The sequence below is a fragment of the Micromys minutus genome (assembly GCF_963924665.1).
Source record: "Micromys minutus genome assembly, chromosome: 20".
Classification (NCBI taxonomy): Eukaryota; Metazoa; Chordata; class Mammalia; order Rodentia; family Muridae; genus Micromys; species Micromys minutus.
Genome location: NC_137955.1, coordinates 24,502,434 through 24,517,442, shown reverse-complemented (window position 1 = coordinate 24,517,442; position 15,009 = coordinate 24,502,434).

Sequence of the window (15,009 nt, the reverse complement as noted above, 5' to 3'; positions counted from 1 at the left end):
TCATGTGCACATACCTATACAGTTATACACAGGTACACATAATTTGAAAATTTCAATTATCTAAGTATACGTGTCTGTGTGTGGGTCTGTGCACACAAATGCAGTGTTTCTAGAGGCCAGAAGAGAGAGTTATCTTCCTTGGCACTGGAGTTACAGGTGGTTGTGAGTTGCCCAGTATGGGTTCTAGGAACCAAACTTGGGTCCCACATTCTCTCAATACCTGACCAACCCCACAGACATAACCCATATACTCATAATTAAAAAAAAACTTACAAAACCTTGATATTACAATCTAGAGTGCCAAATCCACAGGACAGTCTGGCAGCTTGAAATGTAAGGCAGGGTTTCTGCATATGTTGCGGTCTTGAGACAGTAACCTCAGCACTCGTTCTTGCAGCCTTTGTTGGTTGAATCGGACCTGTTCATCGCTCTCATGGTGGGAACTCAGCTTTACTTTAGGTCTGCTGATGGCACATGTCAACCACAGCTAGAAAAATACCTTCATAGTAACTCCTAGAGTTGTGTCAGCTGAATTAACTGGAGACCACACATGAGTCAAAGTGACATATGAGATTAGCTGTCATAAGAGTCCAGAATATGGGACTCCATGGAGTCTGTCTTTGCCAGCTGAGTATTTGTGGAAACATACCCTGCTTGGTGGTAGCTTCTCACCTAAGTAACAGTTTCACAGACTGTCAGCAGACTGGCTAGCTTCCATATTGATAAATGTGTCAAAGGGTGTAGAAATTGAGACTCTAAACCCAGGGTCTGCCTGTTTTGGTCCAGATGGTCTTACTCCCCTTATGAGAGAACCAGAAGGGGTATGAACAAGAAAGAATCCCCCCTTTCAAATGTTCTATGCTTCTCAGTCCAGGTACTTCAGAATGAAGCTTGCTATAAAAGCCAAATGCCCATCCAAAAGAGTTACCTCACCCGTATGTCAGCACGAATGACTACATCCAGGTGATGATGACCGTAGCTCTTCTAATCTGGAAATAAGGCATAGTTTTCAAATAACACTGTCTCATTCCTAAGGCAACTAGGATTCATGGTTGCTGAGACTCACTTGAGAAAATAATAATGATTTCATGAGGCACTGGAAACTTTCTTCCAAGCACACTTTCACTGAATAATAATAATAATGATGATAGTAATAATTATTAAATTAATAAAAGTAATAATTATTAAAGTGCCCAAATCCCAATGATAGTGATCCTTGAATATTCACACAATATGCATTTGTCATCCCATCTGGACTGAGAGAGTATTACAAATACCCCCAAATCCACCCCTCCTTAATAAAAATATCTCACACTCCAATTTTATTGCTTGTGGTACTGGAGATTAAACCTGTCCCCCTGCATGCATGCTAGGCATGCCCTCTACTGCTGAGCTATAGCTCTATCTCTAAACTTAAAATTTGACAGAAGGTAAATATGTAAGGAAGGCCCAAATCCAAAATGTAAGTTCAAGGTAAGGAAGAAACATCTTGTCAAATCTGTGCATAAGATCAGGCTAATCATGGTAGAAGGATGAAGTAGAGAAGTACTAGGCATTTCTTCAACTTCATTATTTCTTAAGCTTGTAGATATTTATAGTCATTAATGGAATGATTTAATTTCTGGTAATTTATCAGAGATTTGGAGAGATTTCTGTAGATCACATTCAACTGAGTCATCTAGCAGCAAAATGTCTGGATAAATCAAAATTTCCCAGGAGAATAAAAGGAAGGTTATGAAATCTATCTATCTATCTATCTATCTATCTATCTATCTATCTATCATCTATCAATCTATCTATCTATCTATCATCTATTTTTTAAATTATTGAAAAAATTATTTTTATCTCATATGCCTTGGTGTTTTGCCCATATGTATGTCTGAGTACAGGTGTTGGATCCTCTAAAGTAAAGTTACAGTTATGAGCTGCATGCATTGTGAGCTGGGAATTAACACAGGTCCTCTGGAAGACCATCTGGTTTTCTTTAATTGCTAAGCCATCTCTCCAGCCTCAATTATGAAATATTTTAAAAGGATCTTTAAATGCTTATGACACAAAAATTTAAAAGGCAAGACACAAAACTGTACATAGTAAATAATATGCTCAGTTTTTATTTAAAATATATTAAAGTATCAAGAAAATGTTCAGAGAATTATAGGCAACTTAACTTTATTTTCATGTCTTAAAAAATTTTACCAATTGTAAAATTTCCAAATTTGAAAAAAATGTTTAAAGTACTTTAAACTTCTTTATAAAACAATTTTACCCCTGATGTTTTTTCATATTAAATAACTTTCTTTGTTAAGAATAAATATAAAACAGACAATTTTTTTTTCTTGGATCAGAAAAAGGGCACTGAAATATTTGATTTTCCTGATTCTGTGGCCTTGCCTGATGCTTGTAGACTTGCTTAAATAACTTGACGTAGTCTGAATGCTACACAAACCGTTTGAAAACTCAAATTACAAATGGGGTGGGGCTAAACCAATGCCAAGCATTTTGGTTAGATCTGTAATCCTGAAATGCCAGTGGAACCATCCCAAAACTCATTGTCGGATCCAAGGCAATGGGACTTTGTTTTCTAGTTTCTAGTTGTTTTCTAAATTCTACAATTGATCAGCTGTGTGGTATATGCTGGATCCTGTAGTTTGGATGTTGAATGCTCCCTGCCTTCTCCCACACTAGAGCCTTGGTTCCCAGGGTGGTGCTGCTAGGAGACTGTGGAAGGCGAGGGTCCAGTGGGGTGGGGGTGGGGCTCTTAGATTCTTGATAGCATGCTCCTGAAGGAGAATTCAGGACCTGGTTTCTCCCTACCTTCCACTTTGTCCTCCCTACAAGGTGAATAATTTTGTCCTGCTAGGCAAAATTACTACTAAGCACTCCAGTCCTGTTGTACTGTGTCTCCACATGGCCCAACAGGCACCTTTAGGTTATATAATCTGCAACTCATAAAACATACCTGTTCTATATGCAATGTTTGTCTCCGGTATTTTGTTACAGTGACAGCAAACCTACCAGTAAAAGTTGGTGACTCTCAGAAAAGACATCCTATGTATCAATATTTTTGTTAAATAGGAATAGAATTGACATCTTTTTCTCTTTTACCCTTGAAAATATTGTGTCCAGTACAGAGTCAGTGCATGTATTTATGTGTTCAAGTGAAGAGTGGTATCACAGGAAACTTAGGGACTAAGAACCGAGTTCTGCAGTTTTCAATCTTGAAAACACAAGAAACGTTCATTTCTTAGTTCGTCTCCAGGGAATAAAAATGAGAGTCTTGAACACACCTCTGATTGCTACACAAGTAGATTCTCTTCCCTTTCTTCTCTGTGTGACAACCCAGAAGGCCTTTGAACATTACTAAGGTCCCCGGAGGGCAAGAGATTTTTCAGATTGGATATAGTGCTGTCTTTAGAGATAGTCCATTTGAAAAATGAGGGAGCTACAGACGTTTCTCTTAAGATGCCCTTGTTAATCACCTGGATAGGGCTGAAGCCTTGATTCTCTGGAGCTTATTGGCCAAACATCTTGGTCAACAATAACCATCACCACCACCAAAACCACTGCCGCCGCCACTACCTCCATCCATGACACCACCGAAGGAGATTTGTACGAAGGTAGCTTTAACATTTGAGGAAGAGTTCTGAGTGTACAGGGGCAGGGCCCAGACAACACCTGTGGTCTGTGATCATCTGTTGGTCCCTGAAAGGTTTCTTGGTTCCCAGTTGAGAGAGGCTTGAGACCCCAGTGACTCTAAGGGACCGTAGGAGTCTCACATTATTCCCAAAACCAGACTGCTGTCACTAGCCACAATCCTCCATAGACATGCGGCCATCAGTCATATAAGGGTAACGCTCTAAGCCCCTCTACAGGTGAGGATGTGACCATAGGTCACGTAGGATCAAGAGAGAGCTTCATTATAATGAGCCACATAAAGGCCTGGAGGCTTAGCCAATTAACCTTTCTTCCCTGACACTCCTCCCTGCAAAAGGCATTTAATCTCAGGCCCACCCTGAGAAGTCACTTTCCTCTTTGATAATAAACGTCTTAAAACCGTGGACTATCTCTTTTCATCAGGACCCACCTCCAGGATCTGGAGAGAAGGCCGGCGCGCTGCCTAATCTCCTGTTGAAGGCCTCCCTGCTCTCCTAGCCACAGCCTCCAGCAAACCAAGCTTCATCAAGAGGAGACCAGGACCACTGAGGAACCAGCAGGAGCCTCCCTCTTTCCTTCTTGGCCCTGGGCTAGATCTAGCCTGAGACCCCACTACGTTCTCAGCTCTTCCGTGGTACCCAGCGGTGCCTGGGTGCCCAAGAGCCTGGGAGCCAGACGACCCGGCCTCATCTCAGACCCTGTCCCTGGAGCGGTATCCGGGCAGCTTCTCACAGCCTGACACACCTGCCCTGCAACGTGGGCCCAGCCGCCAATAACTTACAATTATCTAGGCAGCTATTTTGACTGTTTGTGCACTTAAGCATTATTATTTTTTTTTCCATTCTGCAAACCCTCGCCATCAAGGACCTGATAGGTGCTAGGCGGCAAGCCAAACCAGGGAATTCATTGTTCAACATGGAATTAAAAACCCCTGTCTGTACAGCTTTAGTAACGGCACTGTTGAGGAGCAAGGTGTATCAATCAGATAAAACAAATGAGTTTTTTATTTGAGTTTTTGGTAGCGATAAGATGCAGAGATAAGACGCAGAGTGCTAAAGTGAATTATAACTACTGTAGTTGCGACATTCTGTTTCCAAGATCTTTGTACTTCATATTCATTTCCTGGTATTTCCTCCACCTCTAGGAAGCAGAGCTTCGACTTCACTGCATTTAGGACTCTGGTATGTGTTTCCTTTCGGGGGCACTTTACGTGGTCATGTTATTAAAATTGAGCTCTCCCCTTGATCCTTACTTTCCCTATTTGTGGCTCTGAGCACCTCTCGGACCTTGGAGTTTATTTTTCTTTATTTACTTTCCCTCTCCGATACATCAACTGTTTCATTGCCTTTACGTTCTCAGCAACTTACACAATGCCTGGAACCGAGGACTTCAATAGGAATTTGTCCAATGAATAACCTAGGCATCGACTTGCTTTGAGGGGGGCCAAGGCAAACGTTAAGACAATCACAGCAAAGCAAGATCTAGAGCAGTGGTCCTCAAGCTGTGGGTCTCGACCCCTTTAGGGATGTTAAATGACCTTTTCACTGGGGTCCCATATCAGATAGTTACATTATGATTCACAACAGTTGAAAACTGAAGAGTTATGAAGTAGCAACCAAATAATGTCATGGTTGTGGGTCACCAGATCGTGAGGAACTGGATTAGAGGGTCGCAGTATTCGAAAGCTTGAGAACTGCTGCTCTGAAGAGAGGAAACCACCCCAGGAAGAGGGCAGGAGGGGCAGTAGGTCACGTGGGATGGAGATATGGCTGGAAGAAGAAGCAGGGGACTCAAGGGCACTGAAAGACAGGGTGCCTGGCACTGAAAGACTGGTGAGGGCTGAATTAATTTTATTATTATCTGAAACAATGAGAAGCCATGAGTATATTTTAAGGAATGGAAAGATGTAACAGCAAGATGGGGGAGGAGTAGAGAAATATAGCCACCCTAGTTCTGGACTCTAGAATACTAGAGGGGGAAGGGGCGGGTGTACAGGGTACCCCAGTGGTGTGTTTTATCCTTAAGACAGATGTTTCCATCTGGTTGAACATTTGGGTATATGTAGAAAATTTTGAGGTCATTTGCTTAAAGGACTCATGGATTTCTATCCTAAGTGCCCGGCCTGCCTTCTTCATCAGTATTTTCAGGATGTTTCCTATGTGGGTGGAGGAAGGAGTGGCTGCTGCTTTTCCCAGAGGATTCAGGTGCTGGTCCTAAACCAAGCATTGTCTTGCTGTCTCGTGGAGGACATCTTAGTGTTCATGAGTATTTTATGCCCTTTGTTGGAGAGGATAATCCATGCCTGCTTGTTGAGATTGGTCATGGCTAGTGACTTGCTTAGATGTCTGATGGAATGTGAACAGAAAGGATGCATGCCATTTCTGAGCCAGAAGTTTTCAGAGCCGGGACATGGCTGGCCACGTTTTCTATTGTCTTTTAAGCATACGGCAAATGTCTGTTGAAACAAGAGAACCGCAAGGGAAGAGTTTGGAGCATCAAGCCCTATCCTCTTCAAAAACTGGCTAAGGCACATGCTTTTAAAATTCCTCTCATTTATAGTACCCAGTGCACATAATATGAATGTAAAATGACTGTTCTGGAAGCTAATGTAAGTATTGTGCCCTCTGCCAGGTGGGATAAAGACTTGGGTGGGAAGTGGGTTGTATTGATAGGTAGGCAAATCATTTTGATTTTTAAAACAACTCTTTCCAGGGTATGAACGGATGCTGGCTTGGCCCTGAGATCTGTGTTCCATTACTTTTCTCAGACTTACTCCTGCCTTCAACCCTAGATCAAAGAAAAAGACCAGTGAAAATTCATTCTGCCAGGAAGGTGCTTTAGCGATCTATTCCCGAGACTAAGAACACAAGGGAACTGTTCCTACAAATTGCTGTCAAAGGTATTCTTAATTATTTTCTCTGGGGTCATGCTGTTTTGGTGACCCCATTCCCAGAGGCACCTCCTCTGGGGGATAGGATAACTTCTTCAGCTGGGAGTTGATAGGCCTGGGTTGTGTCTGAAGCTTATGGAAGGCTGTCACTGTCTCCAAAGGAGACAGATGTTTTCCCAGCCCTTAACCTGCTGTAGTTTCCTGAAAGGTGTCACCAATCAGTGTCTCGAACAACACCCTGTGGCATCTTGCACACACCCTGATCCTTCCACCTTATAGTTGCCCCACTGGGGGACATGTTTTTTTTTTTTTTTTTTTTTTTACAGGACTGGATGTTAGCCTCACACTTAATTCATCAATTTAAAGCCAAACTGTGGTGACAGGAATGGAGCAGAGAGAAAGGAGAGCACATGCACCCACAAAGTCCCTAGCGTATGGCTGCCTTTCAGCTCTCGTAGGGGTTTGTGTAGCTCAGATGTTTCTACACACTGAGCTGCATGCATGCGTACCTAGCTGCCTTCTGCCCTAGAAGGTGTTACCTAAAACCAGGGGCTGACCTTGGGGTCAGGAACCCTCAAGTTTTTAATCTGTCTGCCAGTCCTTGCTAGCTGGGTGGCCTCTGAAATATTATTTAATGTCTCTGGGCTCTGATTTCCTTGGTTGTGTGGGACTGGGTGACCTCATAGTGACTTGTCACTAGCCATGAGAAATGGAGCCATCGGAATTTTTGTCTGATATTATAATGTGAGCAGGTTTTGGGGGTGGGGTGGAGGGGGATAAAGATAACCCTGTAAATCTGAGGTTACCCTATCTTTTTTACCAGGCCAGCGACGACACCCACAGACACTATAGCTCAAGGAAAAGGAAGTTTCCTTCCCAAACAAGAACATTGTGAAATGTACATTTATCTCCTCCTCCGTCTCCCCTGAGCACTTTCCCAAACATGAACACTGTGAAATCTGCATTTATTGTGTCCCCCGATTTCTTAGAACTGAACAGAACATTTGATTGACAAGTACACCAGACCTTGTTGTCCACGTAGTTTTATGTCCCTCTCACCTCCTGGTTATTTTCCAACTCGATTAACTGTGTTGATATGACAAGTCAGGTGACCAGAAATTCAGTAACTGGATAAATACATATACAACGTAACAGGGGACTTTAGAGTTTATTAAATCCAACTCAGCAGTTTATTGAGCAACCAGTTAAGGTCTGTAGAAAGGGCAGGCTCAGGAAGGGCCTGGAAGGCTGATCAGACATTGACAACCTTCCATCCTTGATAACCATCTATGTTAGAGAGTAGGTCATATTGGCGACATCGAGGACAATACAGATTCGTCTTTGTGGAGTTTTAAAAACAATTAAAATTAGAGATAAAACTTTTTATTTAAAATTTCTACATTGTTAGTTTATTGTTGTGTGTGTGTGTGTGCCCCAGGGCATGTTTGGAGGTGGTCAGAAGACCATCTGTTGGAGTTGGTTCTTCCTTCCACCATGTAGGCCCTGAACTTGAACTCAGGCCTGCAGGCTTGGTGGCAGTGTCCTCTCGTCAGCTTCAGATACAGACTTTTAAGAACTGGTATCTGATATCTATTACAGAGAAGTTAGTCCATGCTGACTAGAAAGCTGTTTGGTCATACCTAGTTGCCATGTTTGTAGACCCTAGTTACTGGTTTTCAATAGTCTCTTGAAACCCATAGAGATTTTTTTGACTGAAATGAAGATAAACAATTATCTGTCTTTATCTTGACCAGTAGGAATTCATTGCCACTGTGTGTGTAGTCATAATATCCTGTACGTTTTCATTCACTGGCTACAAATGTCTATGGAATTTGTACTATGTGCCTAGTACTAAGGTTCAGTGACTATTTTCACATAACACATGTTTTAATTTATATCATTTGTACTGGCTGGTTTTCTGTCAGCTTGACACAAGCTGGAGTTATCACAGAGAAAGGAGCCTCCTCAGTTGAGGAAATGCCTCCATGAGATCCAGCTGTAAGGCATTTTCTCAACTACTGATCAAGGGGGGACCATTGTGGGTGGTGCCATCCCTGGGCTGGTAGACCTGGGTTCTATAAGAGAGCAGGCTGAACAATCCAGGGGAAATAAGCCAGTAAGCAACATCCCTCCATGGTCTCTGCATCAGCTCCTGCTTCCTGACCTGCTTGAATTCCAGTCCTGACTTCCTCTGGTGATGAACAGTGATGTGGAAGTGTAAGCTGAATAAACCCTTTCCTCCTCAACTTGCTTCTTGGTCATGATGTTTGTGCAGGAATAGAAATCCTGAGTAAAACATCATTAATGCGGGTAAAATGCAGTACATTTTCTACATAGATACATGTAATATTTGTTGTACACAGATTATATAAAACTGTTATCTGAATAAAAAATATATTTTTTTCTGGATATTTTCATATTCTTGTGTGCTCCCGATTCCCATTTTTTCTCTCCCTTTACTGTTTTCTTCTGGTACTGAAGGAGCTGGGCGTGTTGGAGGGGCGGTAAGCACACTCCCCAAAGGCTCATTTACACTGGGACAGCCGTAAGCAGCAGCCTTGAAGTTCAAACAAAGTTACCAGCCACTGGGTGACTGTAATTTCTGTCCTGCAGTCTCACATTGACATCGCTTCCAAAGCAATACTGTAATGTGGTAGGCGTCTATGGGGGGATAGCCACATTGTGTTGAAAGTTCTTACTGATGGGAAAGGTGTTCTAAATGTATCCCAAATTCTGTGTTACAGGAAATATAATGTAGTGATATTCCAGACCATTATGTAACTGTTCTGCTGTTTGAAAACTTGTCTGGAGAAAACAGTAGGAAATCTTTGGGTCATCTTTCTCAATGCAATGTAGAACTGTAAATATTCAAGTATGGTTAGCATGCGTATATGTGAGTGAGCTCAACCGTATTTAAGTATGTTTAACAGTAGCAGTGCCATGTATTTATATGTTATCATATCTCTACGGAGCCCTAAGTAACTTACAAATTGTTTTTAAATGTAGCTATAGCTCCCAGGTTCTTGGAAAGGCAAGCAGGGACAGGTTCTGTTAGTACTGTTTAAATCAAGGAATTTGAGATTCATTGAGTGGCAAATCCAGACTCATCCTGTATGTCACTGTCTGAGGTCTGAGGTAGCTGCTTTTGGCATCTGGGTCCTTCCTGTCTCACTGTATGCAGTGGGGGTTCAGAGCGCTTGCTTCTGTTTGATCGACCATTTTCTAAACACTGTCAGACTCTCCTTCATGAAGATTAAGGCCAAATGGGATATGTGCCATGTAAATGAGAGATTGAGACCCCTGTGTTCTCAGGTATATATATATATTTTGCCAGTAATCACAAACACATTCTCGGGGAGTCTCTCTTCAAACATCTGGTGCATCTCGAGAATACTGCTCCAGGAAATTCAGACGTGACAATGGAAAGGAAGTGTATACATAATACCTGCTTGTGACTCGGGGGCTTGGGCTGGTCTTCAGCTCTGGGCGTCTAATATTGTTTAGGTTTTGTTAGAGAGATTGTGGGTGAGGCTGGGGACTTGAGAGCCTGCCCCAGAAGACGGGAGGTAAACTGAAAAGGGGAGGCATAATGGGGAACCATTACTACCAGATCCTCTCTGTGAATTCTTAGGTTTTCCCTCGTCACAACCACAGACTGCTCGAAACTTAAAAATACCAGGATATACTTGGCGACGGCGTCTTTACTCAGATGTAGCCTGTATTCCCTTTTATCTTATGGTCTAGGCCTTTTCAACCTGTGGGTCATGACCCCTTTGGTGGTCACATATCAGATATTCTACGTATGACATTTATATTATGATTCACAATAGTGGACTCTGAGTTTCTTCAAGTGTAGAAGAGTTTGATCTTGTGACTTTTAAATTCGGCCTGCACATCTCTCAGAACCAGAAGAGAGCCCTTGGGACTTCTGAGCGCACCAAAGAAGCAGGTATATGAACAGGCTTTGTCAGACTGCCCACTTACAACCACAGAGACTGTCTTCCTCTCTGTGCTTAATTGTGGAGTTATTTGAAGAAAAACTACTCACACGAAAAAGAAAAAGAAAAGTTTGTCATTATTGTAAAGATAGACTAAGGTTTGATTTACTCCTTCACCCAAAACAAAGGAGATAATAATTTTCAAGATAGAGTCCTGTGCCTATGAAACTACCACAGCAGGAGGAGAGCCACATGGAAGACCCTGAGGAATAATACTTGCTTCTCACACAGGGCAAGGATAGTACCTGTTGCCCCCAGACAGATTGTAAAGCCTTGTGGTTCATGGGACACTGGGCACTCTCAGAAGTCTTGCTTCAGAGGAGGGACAAAATTAGCTCTAGGCCACACACTGCTCCTATCCTTCCCAAGGACATTAAAATGCAACAAGGAAAAAGACAGGACTGTTTCTTTGTAACTTAATTGTCTCCCTGAATAAAGCCCCAAAGTGCTGATATCAAAATATCTGGCACCAAGCAACATACAACTTACAGCAACTAGAATCTGAGTTTAAAATAGTTAAACAGGCCTGAAAAACACAGGAAAACAAGAGAAAGAAAAATCAATATTGGCCTAGAACTGACAAAATGTTTAGTAGACTGTAAAATTAAAACATGGATTATAACTTAGCCCATGTGCTCAAATAAATAAAAGTAGCTGGTACTAAAGAAAAGTTCAAGTCACTCTTTGAGCACAGAACGCTACAATAGAGAAGGTGAAAGATACAGTACAAAGCATCAATGGATTTAATGTAGCAGAAAGCAAAAAGATGGATTAGTGAGGCTAAGTGTGGGTGTGGTTTACTGGAGCATAGGCAGTCAGTGGCTACACCGCTGAGGAAATTACCCCATTTCCTCCAGCAGCCATGGACTTAGAATGTTCTAAGGGAGTCAAAGAGCGCTTATGAGCCGTGTCCCCTCTCTGTGCTAGAATTGCCAGTGGGCTCCGACTGTAAAGCTCTTGTGCTGGTAGCCATAGCTGTCTTGAGCTCGTGGGTACCATGTCCAGAAGACATCGTCATACGATGTTTCTTGTCATCCTTTGGCTCCCACATTCTTCCAACCCTCTCTCCACCACGTTTCCCGATGTTTCTTGAGCCTTGCAGGTCGGGGTAGTATGTAGCTGCAGGTTGGGGTGGCACACAGCTGCAGGTCAGGGTGGTACACAGCTGCAGGTCGGGGTGGTATGTGGCTGCAGGTCGAGTGGTACACAGCTGCAGGTTGGGGTGGTACACAGCTGCAGGTTGGGTGGTACACAGCTGCAGGTTGGGTGGTACACAGCTGCAGGTCGGGGTGGGACACAGCTGCAGGTCGGGGTGGTATGTGGTTGTCCTGTTTAGGCCTCAGCCATGTACCCCTTATACTTTAGCCAGCTATTAATCTCTGAGTTAACCATCTCAGGAGGGTTTTTCAGGAGGAAGGAAGTCCTGTCAGTCAGCACAGCTCAGATGAGCCTTGAGGATACTGTGCTGAGTCACGACATGATAAATACTCCAGGACTTGACTCACACAAAAGGAACAAAGTAGACAAATTCGTAAAAATAGAAAGTGGAACAGCAGTTTCCAGGGACTTGGAAGAGACAAAAGAGACATGAATGTTTAGAGGGCATAGAGTTTCAGATGTGCAAAATGAAAATGTGTTTCGTAATGATGTGGAGGTGCTTAACCATACTAAACGGTAGACTTCTGTATGCCTCAGATGGTCTAAACTATATTTTGTTGGGTTTTATCACCCCGAAAAGTGAATGCATAAATTATTTTACTTATTTTATTTATGTTTGGGATAGTCAGTCACCCAGGTGACTTTTGTCAGCTTTGAACATGCAACCTGACTATCTTAGCTCTTAAGTGCTAGGATTACAGGTATGTTCCACCAAGCCCAACAATTATTCATTCTCAGCGAAATGTTATTGGCAGCCAACAAGAGTGAGCTATTGACAGATACACTAACAGATACAGTAAATCTCAAAAGGACTATGCTGGAGTGCTAGAGATTTATGTTAGTTACGTATTATTCTATTAATATGAACGTTTAGAAAGTACAAACTATTCAACAGCACTGAAAATCAGAACCCGATATTTGATTGTCCGAGGAAGGGAGGAGGAGTCAGGCCCGGCAGGGAGGGAGGAGCTGCAAAGGACAGAAGGAAGTACTGGGGGTTGTTCACTGTCACCATCTTGATCACAAAAACTTACCAAATTATATACTTTAAATATGCACAACTTATTATATGTTTTTGGGATGGGTCTTATATATCTTAGGCTAGACCAATTTGACTATGTAGCCCAGGATGACTCTGAACTTCCCATCACCCTTCCTTCTGTTCCTGAGTTCTGGGATTACAGGCCAAGAATCATGGAGACAACTAAGGGCAGATGGAGCTGGGCATGGTGTCACACCTCCTTGGGGCACTTGGGGCAGAGGCAGGCAGATCTCCGAGTTCAAGGACAGCCTGATGACAGTGCTAATTCTAGAGAAATGCTGTCTCAGCAAAACAACCAACCAGCAGAAGGAAAGAGGGGAAGGGAGAGTGCATAGGGAAAAGGATGAGACGGGGAGGGGGGAGACAGAGAAGAGAGGAGAGATGGAGGAGGAAGAGGAGAGAGGGGAGGGAGGAAGAGAGGAAGAGGAGGAGTAAGAAGAGAAGAAACTCACAACTTAAATCACACGTAAGAAATAGTTTTTGCAAAGGTGAATAAGCTCCAAGGATGTCAGATGTCAAAGGGCACCTTCAGAGTAATTAGGTAGGACTCTGAACAGAAGCATCTGAGTCTACTGAACACCTCTCCCGCCTCAGCCCTTTTTATTGCCAGGCAATGAGCAACCAATGCATCTGCCTTTAGGCAGGGACAATCACTGAGGAGAGTCTGGAAATGTCCTTGGGTGACTGTGACACCCAGGTGAATCGATATGTCTCATAATGGGAGGCTAACTAAATTCTGCCCAAGGAAGAGCACACCCTGTTTTTGTCCAACTCAACAGGAACCGAGCTGGAGGTTAGACTGCCCAGAACAACACGTTCTGCATTTTCTTACAAGCAGATGAAGCCACCAAGGGTTGAAATGAAAGGAACGGAAAAAAGTATAAAAGGAAAATGGGAACCGAAATAGAACAAACTTGGCAACAATAATGTCAGACTGAAGATAACACAAGGCAGTTGTTACTTAGACTGATATGAGGGTATATTAATCAAACCAGCCTTTATGACCCTGTCAACATAGGTTCTAAATCTATAAAGCAAATACAGATAGAAAACATGAGGGTAAATGGCTTCACAATCAGAGTGGACTTTGACAGACGCTGTTATGAATGAATAAAACAGTATATTAAAATTAAGAACATGAGAATTTGAGATAAATTTGACTTAACACATTTACCTAATGAACAGTGTTTGTTCTTTCAAGAGCACATTAAAAAACAAGGATATTGATTGCTCATTAATTAATACATTTGAAAAGCTAGATCACACGGGCAATGTCTGCTGATCATTTAAGAGTTAAAACCAGAGCAATAAGTCCTAGAGAACAAAAATTTCAGTTATGCTCTTTGAACCATAATCTTCGAAAGTCAGACAATAAATCTACTTCTTTGAAACACTTAAGTTGAAGAAATAAATTGAAAAAAAAAAAAAGATCTTGAAAGTAAATGTTAAAAACCAATGCTATAACCATACTTGGAGAGATAGTTATCATAATTGCATTTATTAGGAAAAACAAACAGGATAAAAACAATAAATGAACTAATCTTTGAAATCAAAGTGCCATGTCCAACTGAGAGAATTAACTCAAAGAATGTACAGTGATACAATCCCGAAAGATTAAAGTAAGAAATGTTTGCAAAGAATTAATGAGTAAAGAAACAGTGTAGTCTCTCTACAAGCCCGAAAGCTATTCTTTGCAAAGGTCTTGGTGCTGGTTCTGTGTTCCAGGCTGTTTCTCTCTGTGCTCTGTGTGTTCACCTTTCAGTCTATATCACTCTCTGGAATTAATAAGAAAGTCCAGTGTCCATTCATCTCTATTGCTACTCAAGGGCTCTGACCCCTGAGCCTGGCTTAATATACCGAGAGCAGGTGGTATTTAGCAGCTTGTTTTATTTAGCGCAGGTTACTTAACCGAAACAAAGCAGTTCTTGGCTCTCAACTTTCCTAATGCTATGACCCTTTAATGCAGTTCCTCATGCTGTGGTGATGCCCAGCCATAACATTTCATCGCTACTTCGTAACTGTAATGTTGCCATCATTATGAGTTATAAATATCTGATATGCAGAGTATCTGCTATGTGATCCCTGTGGGGGTCAAGACGCACAAGTTGGGAACCACCGAACTAGGGGTTGTGTATAAACCTTAGATGTCTGGACCTTTTATGAATGTGCTGTCAAAGACCTTGTACTGGGGCTGGGGAGATAGATGTCAGGAAAGTGCTTGCTATGAAGATAGTAGCATCTGAGTTCAGATCCCTAGCACTTACATA